The 15,499-nt window shown below is 44.4% G+C and overlaps 1 long non-coding RNA gene across 2 annotated transcripts; it reads left to right on the top strand.

Annotated features, from left to right (window-relative positions):
* The first annotated feature begins 967 nt into the window (after positions 1–967).
* On the top strand, positions 968–15,497 carry LOC140723218 (uncharacterized). 2 transcript variants are annotated; one of them, XR_012097835.1, is made up of 4 exons: positions 968–1,079; positions 3,468–3,644; positions 14,342–14,434; positions 15,408–15,497. It is a non-coding gene; the product is annotated as an uncharacterized lncRNA (long non-coding RNA). The 2 variants fall into 2 exon arrangements; XR_012097836.1 differs by having other exon boundaries at positions 14,342–14,442; positions 15,408–15,496.
* The last annotated feature ends 2 nt before the right edge of the window (positions 15,498–15,499 follow it).

The following is a 15,499-nucleotide window of genomic DNA, read 5'->3' on the forward strand; positions in this document are numbered from 1 at the left end:
GTGGATCCAGGTGAGGGGGAGGTGGGAAGGTGGAAACAGTGACAGGGGTGGGAGGTGAGTGGTTGGGGCAACACGGGGCTGCAGAAGATGGAAATTAATTCCATAGAGGATCAACAAAGAGGTTAGAGAGTATTTGTTACAGAGACTACAATGAAGATTCACTAGACTGATCCCTGGAGTGGTGGAGTCATCATATGAAGAAAGATCAAATGTGATAACCCTTTCATTTAGAGAATCGAGGACTGAGAGGTGAACATTGAAATGCACAACATCATTACCGGTTGAACCAGGGATCCCAGTCTCTGAAACAGGGATGGACTGTCTGGGACTGAGATGAGGGGAAATGTCTCCATTCCGAGGGTGGTGAATATCTGTAAATCCCCACCACAGAGGGCGGCAGATGTGTGGAGACCGAAGGGGTGGAGGAAATGAAGATCGGACAGAAACATGTGGCTGAGATGGGAGAGCAGCCGCCATCTTGTTGATGTTTAGAGGGGCTGAATGGCCACCTCCTGTTGTTTCTCATTTGATGTTTCAGTGTTCCTGTCCACTGAGGCCGGAGGAATGTGAATAGAAATTAGTGTTTAAGTATAAGTGATTTAAATGAAACCTGCACTTTTCCTGTTTGGGTCTGAATTGTGTGCCGGACCGTGATGGGAATAGAGCCCATGACTCTGTGACCCAGGGAGGTGGAGGGATGGAAACGGGAAAGATAAGAAGGGAAAAATAAAACATGTATCCGGTGTAAATATGGAATAAAGTGGTAAATGCAGCGGTGGGTCGGGCAGCGGGAGAGTGGCGAGGAGCGGCGTCACCGGATCACGTGGGAGACCCTCCGCCGTCACGTGATCACGTTTTGCCGCAGAGCTGCAGCATTTGCCGGTTCGCTTCCAAGGCCCCGCCCACCGCCTGATGACTTGTAATTCACATCGCGCATGCTCAATCCGGGAAGGGCGGTATTATTTCTCGTTCTTTGTGAAAGCGGGTCGGCGGTGGGATCGGGAGGGGTCCACGCCCCCCGGGGCGGGGAGCCGGGGATGAAATATTTTCTGCGGGGCGACACCATCAAATTCCCTTAGGTGAGTATTGAAGCCGGTCCCGAGCGGGGATGTCTGATATGGGTAGTGAGTGAACTTTCCCGAACTCAAACAAGAGAAAATCTGCAGGTGCTGGAAATGCGAGCAACGCGCACAAAATGCTGGAGGAACTCAGCAGGCCGGGCAGAATCTAGGAAAAGAGTACAGTCGGCATTACCGGCCGAAACCCTTCGGCAGGACTGGAGAATAAAAGGTGGGGGTGGGGAAGGGAGAGAGAAACACAAGGTGATCGGTGAAACCTGAAGGGGGAGGGGATGAACTTTCCCGAACTGGCGGCCTCGCCTCGCTTCCTTCACAGAATCTGCCGGGGTCGGTCCGGGTTGTGAGACCTTCACACCGAACCGTCTGAGATGAGCCGCCGCTCAGCCCCTGTTGTTCTGGTCCTGTTAGCAGGATGAAGTAAAACATGTTTCTATCTTGTTACTGACAGAGAATCGTATAGTGTGTGTTCCGTGTGTTAACTGAATGTACTTGCCTGTAATGCTGCCACAAGTCAGTGTTTCTCTGTACCTGTACCTTCCCGTACTTGTGCACTTGGCAATAAATTCAACAGGACCTGAGAAATCTCAGTGAGATTTGATTAGTGATGATCATCTTGGCAGCTCGGTAGGTCGAATGTATGAGACAGTACACTGTTAAATGCAAAACCCTGAACAGTGTTGATGATCAGACGGATACGCTTCACTGAACTCAGAGACATTTCTTTAGCTGGAGTGTGGTAAATTTGTGGAATTAGCAGAGGCAGCTTTGGAGGCCAGGTTGGGGGTATTTAAGGCGGAGATTGATGGGTTGTTGATTGGTTACGGTGAGAAGGCTGGGGAGTGTGGCTGAGGAGGAAAAAGAGTGTCAGCCATAATTGAATGCTGGAGCAGACTCGATGGCCCAACAGACTAATTATGCACCTCTGTCTTTAAGAATCGGTTTGTTGTCAGGGGAGAACCACCCACTGGTGACATAATCCCATTCTGCACACTTATTTTACCGCAGAGCTGCAGCATCTGCGTTTATTTTTTCTGGGGCTCCATCTGCCCCGTGCCCTTGATCTCCATTGGCGTGGTAATCACATTGCGCATGCTCACAGTCCACGATATGGCAGTGCTTTTTGACCGGCTGAGTACAGTCACCATCTTGTGCTGATACGGATTTTCAGCACCTGCATATTTTCTCTTGTTGGGGAAATATGATGTGGGCCGGTGAGTCCTGTTAACTTCCCGAACTGGCGGCTTTGCCTCGCTTCCTGGAGCTCCTCAAATGTTTGTGCATTGTACTACTGCTGCTAAATTAACAAGTTTTACGTCACATGCCGGTGATAATAAACCTGATTCTGATTCTGATAAGCTGTTCCTGAGCCTGGTGATACGTGCTTAATGACTGTTGTGTCTTCTCCCTAATTGGGGTGGGTGAGAAAGGAGAATGTCCTGGGTTGTGGAGATCTTTGATTTTACTGAGGGAGTGGGAAGACTAGAAAGAGTTCATGGAGGGGAGACTGATTTCTGTGATGTGCTGATCTGTGTCCATAACTCTGCAGTTCCTTGCAGTCACGGGTAAAGCAGTCGCCATCCAAGGCATGATATATCCAGATGGGAAACTTTTTGTGGTGCATTGATAATATTTGGTGATGAGCAAAGCGTATGTACCAAAGTTCTTATAGTTTGCTCTAGCCTTGTTATTTTGGGATGTTTTATACAGTAGTATTGTGCTGAGCATTTGGTCCATAATGACAAATGAGGGAACTGTTTAATCTCAATAATGATTTTATTGTGATAAACACAAAACAGACAGGGCACCATGACCCGGAGAGTGAACCCAACCAGTCTCCAACAGATGGGGGAGGTGAGCCACAAATACACAAGCAAATAAATGTATAACCCCAGCTAATACATAGCAATGTGAAATGGAATTTCCCATTCTAAAACCCAAAAATAAACATTTTAACAGAAGAACAATAAACAGTGCTGGTCACTAGAAATGCAGGGGTTGTCTGTCAGCCAACACGTGCGCGCGTGCGTGCACACACACACGGGAGTGTCACAATATGTATTATTAATTCAGTATCTGTGTGTTGCTGGAGGACCATCAGTGATTATCCTTGATCCCTTCTCCCACCTGGTTCTGTCTGCTCATTCCCTGCCCACCTTCAAACTCTGTACATGCTCTATCTCACCACCTCGATGATATTTAACTATCCTGTTCAACGTCCATCCAGTCTTTCTCCCACCATATATATCAAACATCTTGTTCAATCTCTGTCCAGCCTGTATCCCACCACTTCAATGATACATATATCAACCATCTTGTTCAATCTCTGTCCAGCCTGTACCCCACCACCTCAATGATATATATCAACCATCTTGTTCAAACTCTGTCCAGCCTGTATCGAACCACTTCAATGATATTCATCAATTTATTGGAGGAAAAGCCAACAACTGGAAGCGAACCATGACTGAAGATGATGGGACAGCAACAAGTGAACCAGCCCGAAGAACATCAACTGCAAAGAATTATTCTGACTCGGAAAATCCATTGATTCAGTCAGGAGAAAGTTTGGTGAGTCTCATTTACTCAAAAACTGGTCCTTTAGACATTACATACCTGTACAAAGGAAGGGAGGAAATAGTTGGAATGAGACTGAATGTGCCCAGAAGTACCATTTGCCTCTGTCAGACCCAGTTGCAATCACTGCAGGTCTGGTAAAGTGCATTCAGCAGCCCAGCTCTTCAGAGTCACTCACATTCCCTCAGTGTTTGCTTATTTGAAGATCTTACATCTTCCGAAGTACTTGTTGGTCAGTTCAGAGTGAGGAGATGGAAACAAAAGAAAGTGTTTCTACCTGCTATCTTCCAAGAAAAGAAGTACGGGCCTTGAGTCCAAGAAACAGCCTCTCACCATAACCCTCTACTTCCTACCAACCACCTGTTTGCAGACTCTGGGGCTCTGTAACAAACTGAAGGTTAACAGGAAGATTAGTCAGTCGTTATGATGAAGAGATATTTGTGGCTCCCTGAAAGTACATGTGAACTGTCTGATGCAATGGACCAGATCCTCACTCATTGATATCTTAATATACCACATGCCCATCCACCTCATCATGTTGTGTTCGATAACCCACACTACCCCAACCATCCTTCATCCCGGCAGTGGCCTCATACTCTTCTTAGCATTCACCCCACACAGACACATAGACAGGTCTGCAGTCTGCATCACCCACATGTGGCTTGTCAACAAATGCACTCAAAAGCTTCAGTAGTTGTACCATGAAAAGCATTCTGTCAGGCTGCATCACGGTCTGGATTGGAGGGGCTACTGCACAGGACCAGAAGAAGCTGCAGAACGTTGTAAATCTAGTCAGCACCATCTTGGGTACTACCCTATGAAGTACCCAGGACATCTTCAGGGAGCAGTGACTCAGAAAGGCAGTGTCCATTATTAAGGACCTCCAGCACCCAGGGCATACCCTTTTCTCACTGTTACCATCAGCTAGGAGGTACAGAAGCCTGAATGCACACACTCAGCAATTCAGGAACAACTTCTTCCCCTTCGCTATCCGATTCCTAAATCGACATTGAATCTTCGGACACTACCTCACTTTCTTTCATATACAGTATTTCTGTTTTTGCACATTTTAAAAAATATATTCAATATATGTATTCTTCAATTAATTTATGAGTTTGTTATTCATTTATTTATTTATTTATTTTCTCTGTTAGATTATGTATGGCATTGAAATGCTGCTGCTAAGATAACAAATTTCATGTCACACGCCAGTGTTAATAAACCTGATTCACCTTCCCAGCTGGGGAACCACAACAAACTGATCCCACAATCCTGACTCAGGTGCAAAACTAAATCCAAGGCTGTAAGACAGAAGAACCTGGACCCTTCACTGTCCAACAGAGCTCGGTCCCGATCCTTTCCCACTGCAACCGGCCCTCACTTTACACAAACCCAAGATCAGCGCCTTCCTCATCACCACCAGTACAGAAAACCTGCTGACATCAGCTGGGGTTGGCATTGTGCTGCAATTTGCAGGAGGTCCCTCTGGCATAATCAGCAAAAGAGGTTGAAGATCAAATGTTTCGCCTGTCGGTCCCTTCTCTGTGACATCACCGAACTCCACATCAACTCCATCCAACCGACTCTCTGTGAACCGTAATGACTAACAAACATAATTACTCTCAGCGATCAGCTATCTGAATGCTTCACTGAATTTTGCAGGGAGTGATACCTATAATCCCCATTGTCATAGTGTTTGCTTTACCAGGAGATAAAGATTGCAGAGACAAGAGGTCTTCTGTTTACTGATATGACTTTGTGTTTACCCTGGTGGCAATTCTGAATTTTATCAGTAAAACTGTTGTTTATGAAAATACTAAACAATGGGACACTACACTGACTGAAGCCACCCGAAACCAAATCACCACAGAAAGTCCTCCGAAGAAACATTTGGGGTTTTGTGACCCAGCTCAAGACAAACACCATGCTGCCCACTCCACCAACAACACTGCACAGCCGGACACATAACAGGGGACTTTACATCTCACAACGTGGGTCTCATCACTGAATCTTAAGTGTCCTTCCTTGTTCCCCTGAATTCATTAAAAATATAGTCCTTTGAGCAGTTTTTGAAAACAAGTTTTCACCCACACCTGATGTTACTCTGGTGCCCTCACATGCCTGATGTCACGTGTGGGTTCCCCACACCGGGATCTGACATCACATGTGCAGCTCCTTACATCACACTGGCGCTGAGATGGTTGAACTTTACCAGCTAAGGTAACAATTACCTAACCCACCCACCCCACCCCACAGTCAACAGAGGAGTTTCACTCTTCCCATTGATAAGAAGCGATGTCAGTCACTGGTTACACCCAATAGCGGAGGCAGGCCAGACAAAAGGGCGTTTCCACTGCTGAGCCAAACCGTATAATTGCTGTTCTGTGTGTTATCTGAATGTACTTGCCTGTGATGCTGCCACAAGTCAGTGTTTCTCTGTACCTGTACCTTCCTGTACTTGCTCACTTGACAATAAACTCAACAGGACCTGAGGAATCTCAGTGAGATTTGATTAGTGACGATGATCTTGGCAGCTCGGTAGATAAAATGTGAAAAACATAAAACATGGGAATCTACAGCACATCACATGCCCTTCAGCCCACAATGTTGTATTGACTATGTAACCTACTCTAGAAACTGCCTTGAATTTTCTGAGTTGTCTTTCTCTTATTGTTGATATGAGTGATCTAATTGCTTGGGCTCGTCTGAGAACTCTTTCATTTGATGTGTGTGTAATCCATGATATTTTTAACATTCTCCTGTAGAACCATAATTCAGCTGCTTCTCGTCTCTTTTCCATTGCTGGGCAAATGGTCCAGCATTCACTTCCATAAGTCAGGATAGAATAAATGTAGCACTGCAGTATTCTGTTTTTTAGTGTACATGCTCATCTTTCTGTCTGTTAATATGGTCTTCATTTTATGGAAAGCTTCTTTCACCATTGCTATTCTGTATTTGATATCTGTGTCGTACCTGCCATCACTTGTCATTTGGCTGCCAAGATATCTGAATTTGTTGACTTGTTTGATCTTGACTTGTGGATGTACCTATCTAAGAGTCTCTTAAAATACCCTATTGCATCTGCCTCCACCACACTCATGGGCAGTGCATTCCACACATCCACCACTCTCTGTGTGAGAAACTTACCCCTGACATCCCCATTGTACCTACTTCCAAGCACCTTAAAACTATGCTGCCTCTTGTTACCCATTTCAACCCTGGAGGAAAAGCCTCTGGCTATCCACAAAACCAATGCCTCTCATCTTATACACCTATATCAGGTCACCTCTCATCCTCCGTCACTCCAAGGACCTATTCTCATAAGGCATGCTTCCCAATCCAAGCAACATCGTTGTGAATCTCCTCTGCACTCCATATCACATCCATATCCTTTCCTGTCATGAGGTAATTAGAACTAAACACAGTATTCCAAGTGGGGTTTAATCAAGGTCATATATAGTGTAACATTACCTCACGCTCTTGAACCCAATACCACGGTTGATGAATACCATACACCATACCATTTCCTGGGTTATCTTTGCTTTCTTTCTTGAACAAGGGAACAACGCTTGCAACATTCCTTTTCTTTGCTACTTCTCCCCATCCTATTGGTGATGCACGGATCATCGTCAGAGGCTCAACAAACTCTTCCCTCACTTCCCACAGTAGTGTGGGGTATACCTCGTCCAGTCCCGGTGACTTATCTAACTTGATACCTTTAAAAGACTCCAGCATATTGTCTTTATTAATGTCTATGCGCTCAGAATATTTGCAATGATCCACAGATTGAGAAACATCTGTTGAGAATGTAGCGGTGAATTCTAACCAAACCAAGATGCCGTTACTGCCGACCCTCACGGATTTGTTATATATGCATGGCGTTGCCTCAGCTCCAATAATAATTGTTACAAAAAGTCAGTGGTCATTTAGTAGCAAGCAGCAAACATACAATCTTGAAACGATGAAACTGAAGTGTACCCAAGTGTATGTTCAGTGTAGTTGGTGTATAATAATAAAATATATGACATCAGGCAGTCCCCAGCTGTGTACTGCATGGAACAAAGCGCACATATGTAAATGATTTCTTTCGCGTTTACCACACCCCCACTGATGCGACTAGTTACCATAAAAAAACATCATAAATACGCAGCACAGAATTCAATGCAGATAGAGAACAGATACATGGCTCCTACTCACAGGCTCACTTATGTTATGTTTTACTTGTGTTAAAGATTTTTTGCCAGCGTGCTGTTTTGGATGTATGGCATTGTGCTTAGCAAGGTGCCATGTAACTATCTGATAATAGATCATATGACCAGAAGATGTAGACCATCGAGTCCGCTCCGCACTTCAATCATGGGCTGATCCAATCCTTCCAGACGTTGCCACTCCCCTGCTTTCACCCCATACTCTTTGACGCCCTGGTTAATTGAGAACCTATTTATCTCTGCATTAAACACACTGAATGATTATGCTCCACGCCTGCTCGGGGCAACAAATTCCACACATTTACCACCCTCCAACTAAAGTAATTTCTCTGCATCTCAGTTCTAAATGGACGTCGTTCAATCCTGAAGTTTTGCCTTCTTGTCGTAAAATTCCACACCATGGGGAATCTGTTAAGGCCTTTTTACATTCGGAATGTTTTATGAGAACCCCCCCTCCCCACTCATTTTCCTGAACTCCAGGGAATACAGCCCAAGAGCTGCTAGATGGTCCCCATACGGTAACAATTTTATTCCTGGAATCATTCTTGTGAATCTCCTCTGAGCCCTCTCCAATGACAGTATATCCTTTCTAAAATAATGAGCCCAAAACTGCACACAACACTCCAACTGCAGTCTTACGAGTGCCTTATGGAGCCTCAACATCACATCCATGCTGTTATATTTTATACCTGTGGACATGAATGCCACCATTGCATTCGCCTTCCTCACAACCGACTGAACCTGGAGGTTAACCTTGCACAAGGACTCCCAAGTTCCATTGCATCTATGCATCTTGAATTGTCTCCCCATCTGACTAATAGTCTGCTCAGTTATTTCTTCCACCAAAGTGGAACAAATCGAAGCAAGAGGCAGAGAGGGAAGAGGTAAAAGAAGCTCGGAGAGAAGCTGTTTCTTTGACTGATCGGGGCAAAGAGGCGCAGGCGCGTGACGTAGCGCGCCAAAGTTTTAAAAGAAAGTCCGCCATATACAGCGGCCATTGTCGGAGTGGACTGACGCGGAGTAGGACGGCTTTGGCTCAATCAGGCTTCGGCGAGAACAGGCAGAGGCGAGGCTTGAACGGGGCACAACAGCGCAAGTGCGTGAAAGTCGGCCTCTGAGATCAGCGGGGGAATTTTAAAAAACGGGCCGAGGCTGAGTACGAGCTTCATTCCAGGTGAGGTAAGGCCGGGTAAGCTCCCTTAAATTAATCAAATTAGATTAGGAGTAGGTAATAGAGGAAGCAGTTAGGGTAGTTGAGTGCTCCGTTTGCCAGATGTGGGAAGTCAGGGCGAGCACAGCTGTCCCTGATGACTACACCTGTAAAAGGTGCATCCAGCTGCAGCTCCTGACAAACCGTGTGAGGGAACTGGATGAACTTCGGATCATTCGGGAGGCAGAGGCAGAGGTAGACAGGAGTTTCAGGGAGAAAGTCACCCTGGTCAGGAGACAGGTAGTTGGGTGACTGTCAGGAGAGGGAAGGGGAATAGACAGGAAGAGCAGAGCACCTGTGGCCGTTCCCATCAACAATCATTATACCGTTTTGGATACTGTTGGTGGGGACGACCTACCAGGGACAAGTTGCAGTGGTTGCATCTCTGGAACCGAGACTGGACCCTCAGCTCAGAAGGGAAGGACGGAAAAGAGGAGAGCAGTAGTGATAGGGGATTCGATAGTTAGGGGGACAGACAAGAGGTTCTGTGGAAGAGATCGGGAATCCCGGATGGTCTGTTGCCTCTCTTGTGCCAGGGTCCGCGATATCTCAGATCGAGTTCTCGGTATTCTCAAGAGGGAGAGTGAGCAGCTGGATGTCGTGGTCTATGAAGGGACCAATGACGTGGGTAGGAAGGGAGAGGAGGTCCTGAAAGGTGAGTTTAGGGATCTAGGTGTCAAGTTAAAGGACAGGACCTCCAGCATAGCAATCTCAGGATTGCTAGAGTGCCACGTGCAGGTGGGTTTAGCAATAGTAAGGTAGCACAGATCAGCACGTGGCTGAGGACATGGTGCAGGAGGGAGGGCTTCAGATTTATACATAATTGGGCGGTTTTCCAGGGAAGGTGTGACCTGTTCCGGCGAGACGGTTTACATCTGAACTGGAGGGGGAAAAATATGGAGGTAGGTTTGCTAGAGAGGCTCCAGTGGATTTAAACTAGATACGAGTGGTGAGGGGAACCAGAGTGTAGGAACAGATGTATGGGAGAAGGAAGAAAAAGAAGACAGTAAAGTTCTTTGTACTGTTAGAGATAAACAGAGAAGAAGAGGTGGATAATTTCTTAAATGCATTTATGTTAATGCTAGGAACATCGTAAGAAAGGTGGATGAGCTTAGGGCATGGATTGATACCTGGAAATATGATGTAGCTATTAGAGAAACATGGTTGCAGGAGGGGTGTGATTGGCAATTAAATATTCCGGGATTTCTTTGCTTCAGGTGTGATAGAATCGGAGGGACAAGAGGGGGAGGTGTTGCGTTGCTTGACAGGGAAAATATTCCAGCGGTGCTCTGGCAGGATAGATTAGAGGGCTTGTCTCGGGAGACTATTTGGGTGGAATTGAGGAATGGGAAAGATATAGTAACACTTATAGGGGTGTATTATAGATCATCTAGTGGGGAGCGAGAATTGGAGGAGTAAATTTGCAAGGAGATAGCAGATATTTGTAATAAGCACAGAGTTGTGATTGTGAGAGATTTTAATTTTCCACACATAGACTGGGAAGCCCATACGGTAAAATGGATGGATGATTTGGGGTTTGTAAAATCTGTGCAGGATAGTTTTTTGCAGCTATACATAGAGGTACCGAATAGAGTAGGGGCAATCTTGGATCTTCTGTTAGGGACTGAAATAGGTCAGGTGACGGAGGTATGTGTTGGGGAGCATTTCGGGTCCAGTGATCACAATGCCATTAGTTTCAATATAATTATGGAGAAGGATAGGACTGGACCGAGGGTTGAGATTTTTCATTGGAGAAAGGCTAACTTTGTGGAGGTGCGAAAGGATTTAGAAGGAGTGGATTGGGACAATTTGTTTTATGGGAAGTATGTAATAGAGAAATGGAGGTCACTTACAGGTGAAATTTTGAGGGTACAGAATCGTTATGTTCCTGTTAGTTTGAAAGGAAAGGTTAAAAGTTTGAGAGAGCCAAGGTTTTCAAGGGATATTGGAAACTTGGTTCGGAAAAAGAGAGATATCTACAATAAATATAGGCAGCATGGAGTAAATATGGTGCTAGAGGAATATAAAGAATGTAAAAAGAATCTTAAGAAAGAAATTAGAAAAGCTAAAAGAAGATACGTGGTTGCTTTAGCAAGTAAGGTGAAAATAAATCCAAAGGGTTTCTACAGTTATATTAATAGCAAAACGATAGTGAGGGATAAAATCGGTCCCTTAGAGAATCAGAGTGGACAGCTGTGTGTGGAGCCCAAAGAGATGGGGGAGATTTTGAACTATTTCTTCTCTTCGGTATTCACTAAGGAGAAGGATATTGAATTGTGTACGGTAAGGGAAACAAGTAGGGAAGTTATGGAAACTATGACGATTAAAGTGGAAGAAGTACTGGCGCTTTTAAGGAATATAAACGTGGATAAGTCTCCGGGTCCTGACAGGATATTCCCTAGGACCTTGAGGGAGGTTAGTGTAGAAATAGCAGGCGCTCTGACAGAAATATTTCAAATTCATTAGAAACGGGGATGGTGCCGGAGGATTGGCGTACTGCTCATGTGATTCCATTGTTTACAAAGGGTTCTATGAGTAAACCTAGCAATTATAGGCCTGTCAGTTTGACGTCAGTGGTGGGTAATTTAATGCAATGTATTCTTAGAGATGGTATATATAATTATTTGGATAGACGGGGTCTGATTAGGAACAGTCGGCATGGATTTGTGTGTGGAAGGTCATGTTTGACAAATCTTATTGAATTTTTTGAAGATGTTACGAGGATAGTTGAGGAGGGTAAAGCCGTGGATGTTGTCTATATGGACTTCAGTAAGGCCTTTCACAAGGTTCCGCATGGAAGTTTAGTTAGGAATGTTCAATCGTTAGGTATTAATATTAAAGTAGTAAAATGGACCACTGCAAACAGGACGACCAGGCTAAACTGGATTGACAGGCAAAAAGCGTGACAGCGCGAACAAGGCGAATCGGATGGAACAGTGGGACCAGCGCATACAAGACGAACAGGACAAAATAGGACGATCTCCCAGGACTCAGTCCCAGAGCCCCTTATATACACTTGCCCGCCGACAGGCATCAGGTGCGCCTCCTTAAACCAAGACGATCCTATTTGGGCTAAAGGGTGAAAGGAGGGACGGCTAAAAGATTCGGAGTCCGGAGTCCGCGGACCGGATCAAGACCTGGAATGCGTGCTCCGGACCGGACCATAACTCTGGGATATATACTGGGTCCAATGTTGTTTGTCATGTACATTAATGATCTGGATGATGGGGTGGTAAATTGGATTAGTAAGTATGCAGATGATGCTAAGGTAGGTGGCGTTGTGGATAATGAAGTAGGTTTTCAAAGCTTGCAGAGAGATTTAGGCCAGTTAGAAGAGTGGGCTGAACGATGGCAGATGGAGTTTAATGCTGATAAGTGTGAGGTGCTACACTTTGGTAGGAACAATCTATGGATTCTTGAAAGATCACCGTTAATACCTCCGCAATCTCTCCAGCTACTTCCTTCAGAACCCGAGTCAGCATTCCATCAGGTCCAGGAGATTTATCCACCCTCAGACCATTAAGTTTCCCGAGATCCTTCTCAGTCGTAATTTTCACAGCACAGACATCACTTCCCTGTCTCTCTAGAATGTCCGTTATACTGCAGACGTCTGCCACTGTGAAGACTGATGTAAACTCTGCATTCTGTTCCTCTGCTGTCTCTGCATCTCTCATTACAATTTCTCCAGCTTCATTTTGTATTGGTCCTATATGTACCCTCGATTCTTTTCTACCCTTTGTATACTGAAAAAGCTTTTTGATATTGGTCACCAGCTTCCTTTCATAATTCATCTTTTCCTTCCGAATGACCTTTTTAGATTCCTTCTGTTAAAGTCGAATCTGAATAAAACTCGGGAGACCAGCTTCTTATCATCACCACAGATTATTGTGCATTCTCCTGTTATCAAAACAAGTATCAAAAGGAAGGCAGGTCAGTGCTGCCTCCATCTGACAAGTGGATTACTTTAGTCAGGTTACAGCCATATATTTATACATAGTAACCCCCATACATTATTTTTGCAAGCTGTTATTAGAACTGGTACGCCCAGCAAGTCTGTTGGTGCAAAACATAATTAGGTAAAAGAGTTCGTTAAATCAATGTTTGAATACGGATGTACTGTCCAATCCTTATCAGTTATTCCCTTTGCAAGGCCCTGACTTAATTACAGACAGATGTTCATTGCTGTCCTCCCTTCCCCTAGATAAACGAGGATACAATGTATCATTTATCAATTCTCTCTGCTAATTAAGAGCGAACTAGCAAACGCCGGGTTTTTTTAACTAACTGCTGAAGACAGTTTACTTCATTTCAATGTTTCCTGTTCAGTCCCAATTATTCTTTTCGACAGAGGTTACTTAGATTCAAAATGCATTTTAATCCTCAATTCCCAACTTCTGCAAGTTTTTAAAAGCTTCCCAATCCTCTATCTTCCCACTAGCTCTGGCTTCCTTGCATGCCCTCTCTTTTGCTTTCACTTTGGCTCTGACTTCATTTGTCAGTCAGGGTTGTGTCCTTCCATTCAAAGATTTCTTCTTATTTGGAATATATCTGTCTTGCATTTCCCTCATTTTCCACTGAAACTCCAGCCATTGTTGTTCTGCTGTGCTTCCTTCTAGTGTCCCTTTCTGGTCAACTTTGGCCAGTACTCCTCTCATGCCATTGTAATTTCCTTTACTCCACTGCAATAATGCCACTTTGGAGTTTCTCCTTCTCAAATTTCAAAATGAGCTTGATCATATTTTGATCACTTTTCCCTAAGGGTTCCTTAACCTTAAACTCTCTTATCAAATCCAGATCATTGCACAACACCAAGTCTAGTACAGCCGACCCCCTGGTGGGCTCAGCAACAAGCTGTTCTAAAAAGTAATTTCTTAGACGTCCTAAAATTCTCTCTCTCTTGAGGTCCAGTTCTGTCCTGGCTTTTCCAATCCACTTTTATGTTAAAATCCCCAACGATTATTATGACGTTGCCCTTCTGACACACCTTTTCTACCTCCTGCTGTTTGGAGGCCAGTACACAACTGCCATTAGGGTCCTTTTAACATTGCTAGTTCTTAACTCAACCCATATGACCTCTACACCTTCCATTTGAGAGCCGAAATGGGCATTGTGTGACTGTGGGTGGATGCACACAGGTGGATCCAGCAGTATCAAGTCTTCAGTGGACAGGCCCAAGATATTTGAAAGTATTTGCTTCGGTTTCAAAACAAAATAGAGTTCTCCTTTACAGCTCGATTAATGTCTGACTATCCTGTTAATTTTATTTGTTACAGAGCATCAAAGCCTGAACACGGATTTACTCAAAATGGCTGAACAGGCGGGTAGTGGAGGAGTTCCAGTGACGTCAATATCAGGGAAGGTCACGGGTATAGTGGTGAATTATTTTAATTTATAAATATTGCATTGACTCTGTCTCTGGGTTTAGTTCAATACCGGCAATTCAAAAAAAATTGTTAAGAGCTATTATTAATGCTTTTTGAGATAGTGATTTAGATGCATATCATATTTTTTACTGAGTTAAGTATTGTTTGTAATTAGTTTTGCTACAATAAGTGTATGGAACATTGGAAAAAAAGTTGAATTTCCCCATGGGGATGAATAAAGTATCTATCTATCTATCTATCTATCTATCTATCTATCTATCTATCTATCTATCTAAGCAGTGAGATGAGAGAGAGAGAGTTCATATCTCTGGTAGAAGCACAGACACACGTGGAAGGGGTACAATTACCATCAGATATTTGCTTTTCAAGCAGATTGAGATGCACATTAAAACGGTGAGGTATTCCAGAACGCAAGACATTCTGCAGATTCTGAAAGTTTTAAGCAACACAAAGACACACAAAATATTCTCAGAACTCAACAGGTCAGGCAGCATCCATGGAGAAGAATGAACATTTGACGTTTTGGGTCAGGATCGCAGCAATTGAAAGCAATGTGGCAATATCTAGATTTTTTTGACTCCTTCATTTCCAGTCTGATGAAGGGTCTTGGCTTGAAACGTTGATTGCTTATTCTCCATTGATGCTGCCTGACCTGCTGAGTACCTCCAGCATTTTGTGAGATATTCCAGAGATTTGCTGAGGAATGGGTTTTCCAGGCATGCAGACAGCAACCCAGAGCAAAGCAGTGGTGATGGGCAGTACAAGAAGTGTGATGGTGATGGGCTACAATATTCTCAGAAATAAATAGAGTCCTTTCAAGTCTTCAATAAACAGAGAGGTATATATATCGGAATGTGTTTGGTGACCTGCCGCACCATCTTTAGGTTCCAAAGAGAAAGTTGCTGCCCAATAGGTGGTCGGTAATTTCTTTAATTTTCGCCATTTTCCTTCACAGTTCCGAGCTCAGTGATCACCGAGCTCCTGGCAAGCTGGAATGATTTCCAGCTGCTGCAGTTGACGGATTTCTACCGGGACAGGCTGGAGCAT

This window comes from Hemitrygon akajei, unplaced genomic scaffold (genome assembly GCF_048418815.1).
Source record: "Hemitrygon akajei unplaced genomic scaffold, sHemAka1.3 Scf000105, whole genome shotgun sequence".
Taxonomy (NCBI): domain Eukaryota; kingdom Metazoa; phylum Chordata; class Chondrichthyes; order Myliobatiformes; family Dasyatidae; genus Hemitrygon; species Hemitrygon akajei.